General features: G+C 31.7%; 1 protein-coding gene across 5 annotated transcripts in view; it reads left to right on the top strand.

The window, feature by feature from the left end:
- LOC148611076 (muscarinic acetylcholine receptor gar-2-like) overlaps nucleotides 1-12393 on the top strand; it is a 153116-nt gene that overhangs the window by 14327 nt on the left and 126396 nt on the right. For all 5 annotated transcript variants that reach the window (XR_015924046.1, XR_015924047.1, XR_015924048.1 and 2 more), the window contains exon 2: nucleotides 10315-10615. The gene's annotated coding sequence lies outside the window, so the exon portion shown is untranslated. The remainder of the gene's footprint in view (nucleotides 1-10314; nucleotides 10616-12393) is intronic.

Raw genomic sequence — 12393 nt, 5'->3', positions numbered from 1 at the left:
GTAACTTGAAATAACACATATAAAGTAACAAAAGTAAATGAGCAACTCGGACTCCACTAAAAACTGGGAGCATGGACCAGGTGCACCGGTAGGGTAAGTCATCGAGTTAAATAGAGTATTAAGCACCTACCATAATTAAATCTTCTAGGTTCTTTTACCTGGCATTATAATCAAGGGACAATACGATAGGTGTCATGTGAGAAAAAGTCCTCTCTTAGTTTGCCAGGAACTTATTCTCCCGCCCTCAAGTTTGTGGGATCTGTGTCTGGTGATTAATTTCAAGTCCTTTAGAGGTTTGAATGAAAATGGCATCATGTACCAACGTCCTGTATCCGCATTACTAGATTTTCTAAAAACTAAATGTACATTAAAATGAATAAAAATACAACGAGTGGATTACTGATAGACAGAATTATAATTACTTTCGATTTTGATACAGAAAATACCATGTGAAATATCTCAACTCGAGGTCACGCGCTCGTCGATATATTCTACATATTTTCAGTGAAAATAATTAGTATTCATCTGGTACATAAACACAACCTTTGGTAAAACTTGTGAAGACATTCCAGATTAACGTAATATGTACAAAATTAAAAACTCTGGTCTAATATATAAAACATGAAGAGCCCACTTATACAAGGGCGTAGCATTTCAAGATTTCTTTTAGTGCGAATTTCCATACATTTTTGACGTCTTTTTCGTTGTTATGCCATTTGCCTTCAGATCAACATTTGCATATATTTCATGACGTGTGACGAAAAACTTAGGAATGCCAAAATGATCAATATTCATATCAGGCTTTTAATATCTTAAAATTTCATTACATATACCGACACCTTCCAACAAAAAAAAAAGATCAAGTGATATTTGCTACAATGACATACCGGACTATGTTAAAGTACTACTTGAAAACCAGTTCATTGTATTGTAAAGTCATTACTATTCAAGCCACACTTGTGTAAGAACTTTTGTTTTGTGTCGAAAGAGATAAAGTAAACATGGATGAACATATCTTTATTCCAGACCACCAACATGGCTTGTTGACAGATATTCTCGGAACTAAAACACACGTGTTCACAATTTTCTGTTATTGTACTAGCAAATCTAGTGTTCTGGTAATAAAAATGGTGTATTGTCTTTGTTTAAGAAAGACAAAGCTTTAAGAAAAGATAAATTGCCATATGAGAGATAAACAATTTTACAGTAGGTTAAGATTTGTTTTCAATATTTTTATTTTGATCTTTTCTGTTTAATAAATCTATTGAATATTTAGGTTGAAAAACAAATCTTAGTAGCGCAGTGTTGTAATACAATAATGGTAAATTTAATTATAAACTTTATATTTAAAATGACTTAGTTTACACGCAAACTCCATTCTTTCTATTGTAAACACAACAACAAACTTTCCAAATATTTTTGATAGATTGTACCCATTCAGTTATTGTTTTATCGTTTCTCTGTGCCTTGGTAGAGGCAATGTAATATGAATTTTACCTGATCAATTCTCATAAGTGACGTTAAATTATTTCTAAACATGATTTTTGAAATATTATGAATTTTAATACATGTATTTTAGGTGAATCTGACATTTTCAATTACTTCCAGACACCAAATCAAGAGTTTTTTGTTTATTCTTTAAGCTATGTTTTTTGTATAAGTTTACTCGTTGACTGACCGACAGTGCATTTACAGAATAGCATGTCAAGAAGCCCTGTCTTCTCAGTCGAGATAAGAGCAATTAGCCGTAAAGCCTCAATAATGTGTAAAACTATTGTCTTGGTGCATAGCCATCGAAGTGATTCCAGAACTATCCCACAGGCATTCAGATTGTACCTGCTGCTCTGTATTATCTTTTACTATATCAGAAACACTGTGATAATGAAGGTTGGTTCAAAGATTGGAAATTGATTTTTTGAATTCGTTTAGTGCATTTTGATTGCCAGATGTCCCTCGTTGGATAATGTGTTAACAAACTGTTTTACTTGATTTTTATTGTTTCTCGAAAAGTTATGTTTGATGACGTCATGGTTAATGCGTTCTTTTAATTTCGTCTCCATACCCAGTGGGTGGTTTAAAAGGTTCTTTTATGGTTACAGTGGAGGACAAAGTTTGCATATATAAGAATATTCGAAAGTCCATTCCAATTAAATGTTAATGGCATCAAATGCTGACCACTAAAATACTTCATAGCAAGTCCGGATTTTTCGAAGAATGCAAAACAAAGAGAGAAACTTGGTCTAAAGGCTAATTTATATAAAAGTATAAATTGCAATTTTAATATTTTTTTCGTGATATATAAACAAAACGACAGTAGTAATGTCGTCCGTAACTTCAAACACACAGTGGGAGAAACAACAAAAGTAATGTCGCCCGTTACCTCAAACATACAGTAGGGGGAAAACAGTAGTAATGTTGCCCGTTACTTCAAACGTACAGGGGGAGGAACACCAACAGAAATGTCGCCCGTTACTTCAAACATACAGTGGGAGGAACAACAATAGTAATGTCGTCCGTTACTTCAAATATACAGTGGGAGGAACAACAATTGTAATGTCGTCCGTTACTTCAAATATACAGTGGGAGGAACACCAACGGTAATGTTGCTCTTTACTTCAAACATACAGTAGGAGGAACAACAATTGTAATGTTGCCCGTTACTTCAAACGTACAGGGGGAGGAACACCAACAGAAATGTCGCCCGTTACTTCAAACATACAGTAGGAGGAAAAAACAATAGTAATGTCGTCCGTAACTTCAAACACACAGTGGGAGAAACAACAAAAGTAATGTCGCCCGTTACCTCAAACATACAGTAGGAGGAAAAACAGTAGTAATGTTGCCCGTTACTTCAAACGTACAGGGGGAGGAACACCAACAGAAATGTCGCCCGTTACTTCAAACATACAGTGGGAGGAACAACAATAGTAATGTCGTCCGTTACTTCAAATATACAGTGGGAGGAACAACAATTGTAATGTCGTCCGTTACTTCAAATATACAGTGGGAGGAACACCAACGGTAATGTTGCTCTTTACTTCAAACATACAGTAGGAGGAACAACAATTGTAATGTTGCCCGTTACTTCAAACGTACAGGGGGAGGAACACCAACAGAAATGTCGCCCGTTACTTCAAACATACAGTAGGAGGAAAAAAACAATAGTAATGTCGTCCGTTACTTCAAACACACAGTAGGAGGAACAACAATAGTAATGGCATCCGTTACTTCAAATACACAGTGGGAGGAACAACAACAGTTATGTCCTCCGTTACTTCAAACACGCAGTGAGAGGAACAACAACAGTAATGTAGTCCGTTACTTCAAACACACATTGGTAGGTTAACTATTCTGTGAGAAAGTTAATTTTTACGTTTGAAGCATCGGAGTACTTGAATTGTACCCAACTAATATTCCAGTATATAATCTTTGATAAGCTTATCTTTCTTATTCACAGTTAATGAAATCTGCGATATATCAGCAAACGTATTTTCCGAAGAATTCAAGATCTTGTGGTTTGATTTTAATTTGTTGTAAAATTATTTATTTACTTTTTGATGATTTTAAGTGTGAAATTCTTCCAAAATGTTTTCCATCTTACAAATTGTAGACAAGAGAGCAATAACTTTGTCATTAATCGTTTTGATATATGATTTTTTTATGGTTCTTTTATGAAATTCAATTTTGAAAGGTGGGAAGATAAAATTAACACATTTTATCAAACAGTTTTTTTTTAAAGAAAATAATTATCTTATCTTCCTGTAATTACAATAACTTTGAGCAATTTTGAATGTAAATGGCAGTGAACTATACTGTTAGTAAAATAGATGGCCATTATGTTTTGAAATGCGTGATGTTCATATTTCAACTTGAAACATAAACACTAGAGCAACTATTCGTGGGGTATGGTACCGATCTTTTTTTTCGGGAAAGGTTCCTAATCACAACAAATTCAAACAAATGTCAGAACTAAAGATTTCATTCCACTGCAAATATTTATGAAATTTACGAATTAAAGAATATTGTGACACGACAAAACGTATTGCCCACGAATTAAGTTTTCAATAGGTTTATATCAAGATACCAAATACAAAAGTAAATGAAGAGTGGAGAAACAAAAACGCTATTAATCTATTGTCTGCATGAAAATGAAAAGAAACTATATAACGAGACATAAGTCAGTCTTTATGATAGAAACCGTAATACATAATATCGGTAACCATGTTTATGGTTGGAACCGTGGTATTTCGTCTTGTGTTTTCAATTCCAGTCGAAATTTTTCGAGCACCTGCGAACAATTTTTCTGCTATAAATTGATAACAAAATTGCTATGTTACTCTTTGATGTGAATTATACCGAACACTTTCTTATCATTGGAAATATTATTTTTTAAATATATAAAATAGATATTTTTAAAGGAGAATTTAACAACAAGGTTACCAAACTCTTTTTTAGATAATGGAAAAGTAATGTTGGTTTCTTCAAGGTAATTAATATATAAAGTTCTTACATTAAACTTCGTACTATTTACTTGTTGAAAATTCATTTTTCCATACAAAAAGTCAAAAGCATACCCTTTGTTAAAATATGTAAAACAGTAATCAAGGTAACCAAGATTCGTTAATCGAAAGATTAATTCAAAGGAGAAACGCTAACTAGTCCGGAAAATCAATCACGCACAACAGAGGACGTGTAGTAACAAAAATTACACGTACAAAGAAACAGAAGAACTGAACAACCTAGACTCCACCAATAACTTGAAGCATGGACCAGGTGCACCTATAGGTTACATGTAGGTGTCATCTGCGTTTATAGGAAAACCCGCCGAAATGTTATGTCCGGGGTAGACAAAAGAGGAAAGGAAAACTACAACTCGGTGAAGAAATTGGCTCTCATGGTCAGAGTGAAACACTATAAGCAATACAGGATTTCACGATGACCACCATAATACTTTTAATTTGATCACTTTGCTCTTGTAGCAACAGAACCTGTTCCAGAAACCAAATTGTAGTGTAGAAAGTCAGTATGTCAGTTAAACAAGTCATTGTTTATTATAATGACATGTGTAACACATTAAACAATAGTCAAGAATTAAGTTAGGAGATGGAAACACCCGGCCCTTTGGACCTAAAAGTCACTTAAAAATAATAAAATGGGAGAATTAAATTTTCAAGAGAATTAAAAAACAAGAATAGAGAAATTGGTTTGAATGAATGAACTGTTTACAAATTCCATTATTTTGACATCTTCGGTGTATTGATTAAAAATCGTTGTTGTACGAAGTATGGAGAATCTCTACTTAGACCAAATGTATTTGTTTCTAGTTCCATCTATTATTACAGTAAAAACGATGTATTAAGCTATTGAGTGGACGTTTCAACTGAGTATGGGAAATAGTAGTGTAAAGAGTAAAAAATGTTATTACATATATATATTCCAAAATTATTTATCATTGAGGGTTTCCAGAAGATCTTTTGAGTTTTGAGGACGTGACTTACATGCGGACAACTCGATTTCATAAACATAACATATAACTATCTCTTTACTTCATTTGTCCGGCATCTGGTTTCATTTGTTTTTAGCGGTTTCTTAATCTTTATAAGTATGGAAAAATCAAGTGCATCATTAAAAATATTAATTTCAAGAACTTCTAAGAACAACATTCTTATTTCGGAGCTGTTCTTTTTACTTTTTTTCTAATTCTTTTAATTTTCAGATAAGAAAATTTATGCCATGATTTGAAATATAAAAAATGTTATAAACTTTCAATATTTGACATGGGGCAATATGTTTCTGATTATCAAGATTTCAATCAAAAATTCGTTTAGTAGAATATTTTAATAGAATGTTGTTTAAGTGCTTTTCAAAGCAATGAAAGTTCTGACTTATTAATCTCTATCTATTGAAAATCAAAATCTTGCTGCTGGAAACGATTACCTGTTTTAAATGTTCTTTCGGGGTTAATGTAAACTTGCAAATTTTGATAGAAAACACATCGAAATGTAATAATATCTGAAAGAATAATTTTGATGATCGTTTATGAATGCAGTTTTCGCTTTAAATCTGATCATATTTTGATTATATTTATTGTTCGTTCTTTCACAAAACAATTTAAAATCATTAATCCATACTTCAATCAATCCATTACATGAGAACTTAAAGAAATGAATGTAAAATCAAATATTTGAAAGAATAATTATATCAATTATACTCTTGATAATCTATATATAGTCCGAGTTCGTGAACTATCACACTGTTACAAATGGAGAGATGAAACGTACAAAGTCGTTACATACATCAGGATTGTAAACTGACTACCTTTTCCACAATGAGAAACTGAAAAAAAACTCGTTTCATATGACTCTATTGGCATGTGACAAACTCTTTCACACATCACTAACGATATATGAACATTACTTTATTTATCGCCTTGCCTTACTCCTGTAGTTTATAAATTTCTTTTTTTAGTTTTTCCTTTTTTGTTATAAAAATTGTATCTTTACTGTTAAAGAACATTCAATAAAATAATGATTGCGTATTTCAATACACTCTTAATAATGCCATCATTCTATTACCTTAAAATCTTTGAGTTTAAAGCCTAGCTTTTAAGGTATGGTAAGGTTTTCTTATGAATGGAGTGGTGATATGACGTGTCACTAGTAGCATACATACATTCTTGCGAATTATAAGAAACCCATTGAATGTTTCTGGAAAAGTAGAAGATACCTACCCTGCCGATGCACCTACTCCTTGCCACAAGGATGAGATATATTATTGGTTTCTTATTAACTTTTACTTTTTCTGTTTTCTATTTTGGTGTTTTAATCACTAATCTTTCTTCTCTTTGTATTTTCCTGGATTTCTGGATTTCGTAATTTTGATATCGCTATAATAATCTTCACATTAAGACTAAGTCAATTATGTTTTCTTCACATAAAAGAGTGCTTTCTGTCTATCTATGAGGGCTTATCTATTCAAAAATTGATCTTTAAAAAGCATAATACCGATGAATATGTTATTTGCTTTAGAATTATTAAGCTGACAAATTAATTTCTAATCAAGAAGTTCGACGTAAAGAGTTGACAAAATCATATGACAATACAAATATTTTACTAATTTAACTCTATCGAACCAACAAAAAAAAAGGAAAAGCAATCACTGATATAACAAAAAGAAAGTACATGATTTCTATTCTTTATCTAATTCAAAAATATTCTCTTTCTCGATGAACATATCTTTGAAAATAGAACAAAAGAAAAGTTGAACTAAAAACTTTCAATTTTGTATGTGTAAAATGCTTACAATGCATACATCAGTAACTTAACAAAAAGGTTGTTCAGTTATAGCAAAAGTTTATAAATGTTAAAATCACTGTTTAAACATGAAAACGTCCATGACTTTAGCAAAAAAAAAAAAAAAAAAAAAAAAAAAAAAAAAAAAAAAACTGAAAGTTTTAGATAGCTAGATCAGACACAAAAGTTTAGATATGCATTTTTGTATGTAGATAGGAAAAATCATTTATCACTTTCATGGCGATACCCTCAATTAAATGTTCAAATTAGAGGTTGTAAGAAAGAAATCATAACGACCCATACAGGAACTGCTCATCGGAAAGGTAAATACCTTCCTCAAACAACAGGTGTCGAACCAAGGTCAGCAGTAATATATGAGTCTGAAGTTATATTTTTTTCAAGAGAAATCAATTACTAATGAAAGGAGTACATTCTTTAAAGTAAATGAAAAATTATCTTTTAAACATTAACGCATCAATCAGCCATAATGGAGTAGAAGGGAATACGAAAACCACCCGTACAAAATCAAAATTAATTTTATTCTGTATTCATCATAATTAAATTTGGCACCTTATAATGGAGGAATTCAGTTGTTAATTAAACGGAATTTACAAATACAAACACGAGGAATTATTTTCCCAGCATGAAGTACCTGGCTGAAAGTAAAAAAGAATTTAAAGCAGCCAGTATCTTCGTATTCAATTGATAGAAGGAAACATAAAGTTAATTGATGAAGAAAATTTATGACTAACACGCAAATTAAATTTATTTCTATCATACCGACACCGTTATCCCTCGTATTAAAATTCAAATTGTGGATATGAAATTCTATGAGTTCACAGCAAGTGATTTATACCTTTCAAAAACTAATTATGTTCGTACATGTTGTAATTGTATCACTTTCCAGGAACCCGGAAAACGTTTTGATTCAAAATTGTCATGCAATCACTGCAGCTACCCTTTCTGTCCTGCAAATTGAATGAGGATGTAAATGCATTACATGCAACAATGTTATCTACTGAAAATTCGACAGTAAAAAGGACGTGTTTCTGTAGATATCTCTATTATTAACAGTAAAACATTAATAGAAATAAATTATACTGAATGTTTATGATTTGCATATCTCCTTACAAAACCCTGTATATAAACTTCAACTGAAATAAGAGACCAAATGGGAAGTTGTTTGTATAAAGCAGCTTGGCCTGATAAATAACACCATCTTTCTGCATTAGAGATTTATGTTGTCAAATTATTCCTATTCATTGAGGATTTAATCTTTTTTAAAGCCTCTTCCCCTTACAAGTACATCGTAATCAAATTTTACACTACCTACGCTAGTGGGATACTTATGGTTTCAGTTCATTTCGGCAAAGCGTCGGTTTACAGGTGCTGCAATTTTGAATCCCGGCTAAACTTATTTTATTTATGTCGAATGTAGTATGCACAGCCTATTTTAAGTTTGCTGTAATGAATTTAAATTAGCATACAAAAAGCGAGAACAATTCATATAAGAGTGGTATGAAGGACGTTTTCTGAATTTTCTGAACGTAAAAGAATAGGTATTTTTTTATGCTAAAAATTTCACAAAACATATTAGATTTCTGCTATCAAATTTGGGTAAATATACTAAAAGATAACAGAATTGAAATAGAGGATTATCAAAGTCAATAAATTAAGAGTGTGTCGTATTTTTTTGGGTTCCGGAGTAGAGTTCAAAATAAGTTTTTCGACTGGAAGTTCGCGAATCAGATGCTTCGGAGAAATTCTGTCTGTAATGGAAGAGGTTATACTAACAAAATTGATGAAAATAAAATCCCTCAAATGCATTTTATAGCCCCTTTCCGAAATAATATAGCAAGTATTATACCAATAACTATACAACATGAAACGAATATCAAGATCATGATATAACTACATGAAAAAGCATCCCCAGAAAACACATTGATGAAATACTATACCATAAATTTTACAATGCAGCATGAAACGAACGCTGGCTTTTATGATAACCTACAGTGTACATTATTCCGCTGAAGTAATTTTCTAAGCATTTTGCTCTATTGAAACCATTAAGCAATCTCGTGTCTCTTGCTTTAATTAAATTATTTTCTTCAGTCTGAAGTTTCACAACATTCATTTCATGCCATTATGCGTAATTGTCTTATATTCTCCAGTTTCATATTTTGGTAAGGTTCTGATTAAAGCATGGTTTGTTATAAGAGATGGAGGAAGGCAATAATTTGATTAAGTAAACTCATGCGTTTTCTGAATTTTTAGGAAAAACATCAAAGAAAAGTACAAATTTCTTCCATGTCTATGAGATAATGCTGCATGTTTTTCAAATCAGAGCTGATTGCTCAGTACAGTTAAACGTACAAGTTATCCTGCTTTTAAACTGTCTTTCTGTTATACACCGGATTCTGTTTGCTTAAACTTACGTTTGAACCAGGAATTCATGTTGAAAAAAAAACATATATCGTTGACTAATCAATGAATAATAATTTCTTTTTATTGTAAAAGTATATGCACGATTGTTCAAGATTCAGGAACGAATTCTCGAAATACATATTAGCTAGTTTTAATTAGGCCCTCGCAACAAGTACATATAGTAGTGTTGGTGTTTTTCTCATCTTGGATCAGAAAGTCGAACTTTTCCATGCCACTTTTTATGCAGTACAGGAAGGTCTTGTGGTATATAGAAGTTATTACCCATTGCAGTGAAGGATATGTGAATTCGCGCACATTTATATTTGTAATTTTCTGAATGAAAGCGTCAATTGCAGTAATTGTTCATAAAGATAAGAAAGCTTCAATAGTTCCGAGATAAAACGACGAAACATTACACGAAATTAAAGATCTGTAGAGATTTATTTTTCTTCTATTAATATATTTATTTTTCTTTCATGATTCTTTAAACACATCTGAGCATTTCTTTCATTCGAAATCACGATATCTATATTTCAAAAAAGAAAGTTGTTTATCATCATTTGAAAAGCTCCACTAAACTACCCCTTTTTTCTTCTAGAAGCTGAAATTGAAAGGAAATGAACAACGCCTTGTTAATGTCATTTATGCGTTTCACCTGTCAATCAAAAGATACGTTGATTAGAGGAAAAGCAACCTGCTTAAACTTTGAATGAATAATCAACACTTCATTCTGACTAAATTAACCAGCTACCTGTCGATGTTAAAGTGTTCATTTGCGATTGGCACGATCGATGCTTCTTCTCTCTTCAGCAGACTTTTACTTGGATGAAACAAAAGAAAGGATTTAATTGAGTTAATCAAATTATAGAATTTTTCAAGTATATCGGACATATCTGAAGGTAAGTGAACATAATATATTGTATAGCAATGCGGTGTAATTTCCGAATTAACTTAAAAGGAGTGAGCAAATTTATAATTTTGTTGATATAAAACAGGAAATTAAAAGTGAATATAAGCAAAAAAAATGTTGTATTTAAAGGACACTTCTATCACACATACGACAGACTTGGAAGACGAACGGTTAGTTCGACATTTTTTACTATTTCCAACTCTTGTCAATAGTATAGCTAATACTACTAATTGTTATAAAGTCAAGTTCCTTAACGTGAGCGCAGTAGTAAATTATTATTTTCTAAGTAGAGTTAACGAACTCTTGCGCATGGATTTATTTACTGAACTTTCTTTCCTTTTGTTTGCATGTGTATATAAGCTTTCTGCCATCTATAAAAATGTACGGAAATGATATCGATACTTTGGAAAGATCACCATTTACAAAACTGGTCGAGAATAATCAATTTTGACTTCTAACTAAAATGTAGTGGTTTCATTGTCTGATAGGTGGAGCGAAGTTGATAGCCTTCTTCTGTGTTGAGTCGTAATTTAGTTAGTGTAAAACAAATAAACCTTTCCGTAATCGAATTTAAGGGGCTCTTTCCATAAAAGCATGATCTCGTCCTGTACTACATTGGTTTGTTTCAAATAGACAAAAAAAAATTCAACCGGATGAAGATTAAGTAAAAATCAGCAAGTACCGAGCAACGAAAAGCAAACATGATAAACAATTAATTCATTTAATTATACAAAATTCAGTAAAACGTAATGTTGGGATACAACGGTAATAAAGGGAACCAAGATTCTAGCGGAAATCAAAAGAATATAATCCAGGGACAAAGACCAGAGAGGGAAAACAGACACACACAACACAGAATATAAAATAATCAAAATAATACAAAGTAACAAAAGTAAATGAGAACATATACATATATTAATTTTTATCAATCAAACCACCATATCCAGTGTTAATATACATATTGTACACATTATAAAGGTTTAAACTATTAGAAAAATACACATATATACTCATGCATTCATAAAAAAGCACTAAAAGTAACCCTTAATGCTAGAATACATATTTACTCGTTAAATATCTACCAAAGTTCTAATGGTAGGCCGTACTATTAGTCATACATATCTACCGAAGCACTACATGTTAAGTCATAATGATAGTACACATATATACTCATACAAATGTACATATTTACCAAAGCACTAAGAGTTAAGTCGTGATGTTATACATATATACTCATTTATTATCAGCAAGGCACTAAGGGTTAAATCGTAGGGGGTTAGACGTAACGTTAGTATACATATATACTCATCAAAGATATACCAAAGTTCCAAGGATTAGGTCTTAATTTTATCATAGTTATATACTCATTCATGTTTACCTAAGCACTAAGAGTTAGGTCGTACTGTTATCATACATACATACTTATATATGTTCACCAAAGCAGTAATGGTTTAGCCGTAATGTTTTTATAGAAAATTACAAGATGAAATATCAAGGTGTTATAACTGAATATGCATTTCTTTTCCAACCAATTGTTTGTTAAGCCGTTACCGTGGTATACTCTTTCTGTAACTAGAATCTGGTATTGGCTGTTGTAATAGTATAAGATTCCGTATTTAATATCCGTTCTTGGGGTACTCCATGATTAAAGTATCTATTCTCACTTTCGTGTCACCACAATAAGCGCTAGATTAATAGTCGTAATCGTTAATACCGTTAATACAGAGTATGTGATTCCTATTGGGGAACTATATTAAGATGAAGCCC

The sequence above is a fragment of the Perna viridis genome, chromosome 7, assembly GCF_037379345.1.
Source record: "Perna viridis isolate PV_CMFRI_1.1 ecotype Kerala chromosome 7, ASM3737934v1, whole genome shotgun sequence".
NCBI lineage: Eukaryota > Metazoa > Mollusca > Bivalvia > Mytilida > Mytilidae > Perna > Perna viridis.
Note: the sequence above shows the minus strand (reverse complement) of the source record. Positions and strands in the feature narration are given on the sequence as shown.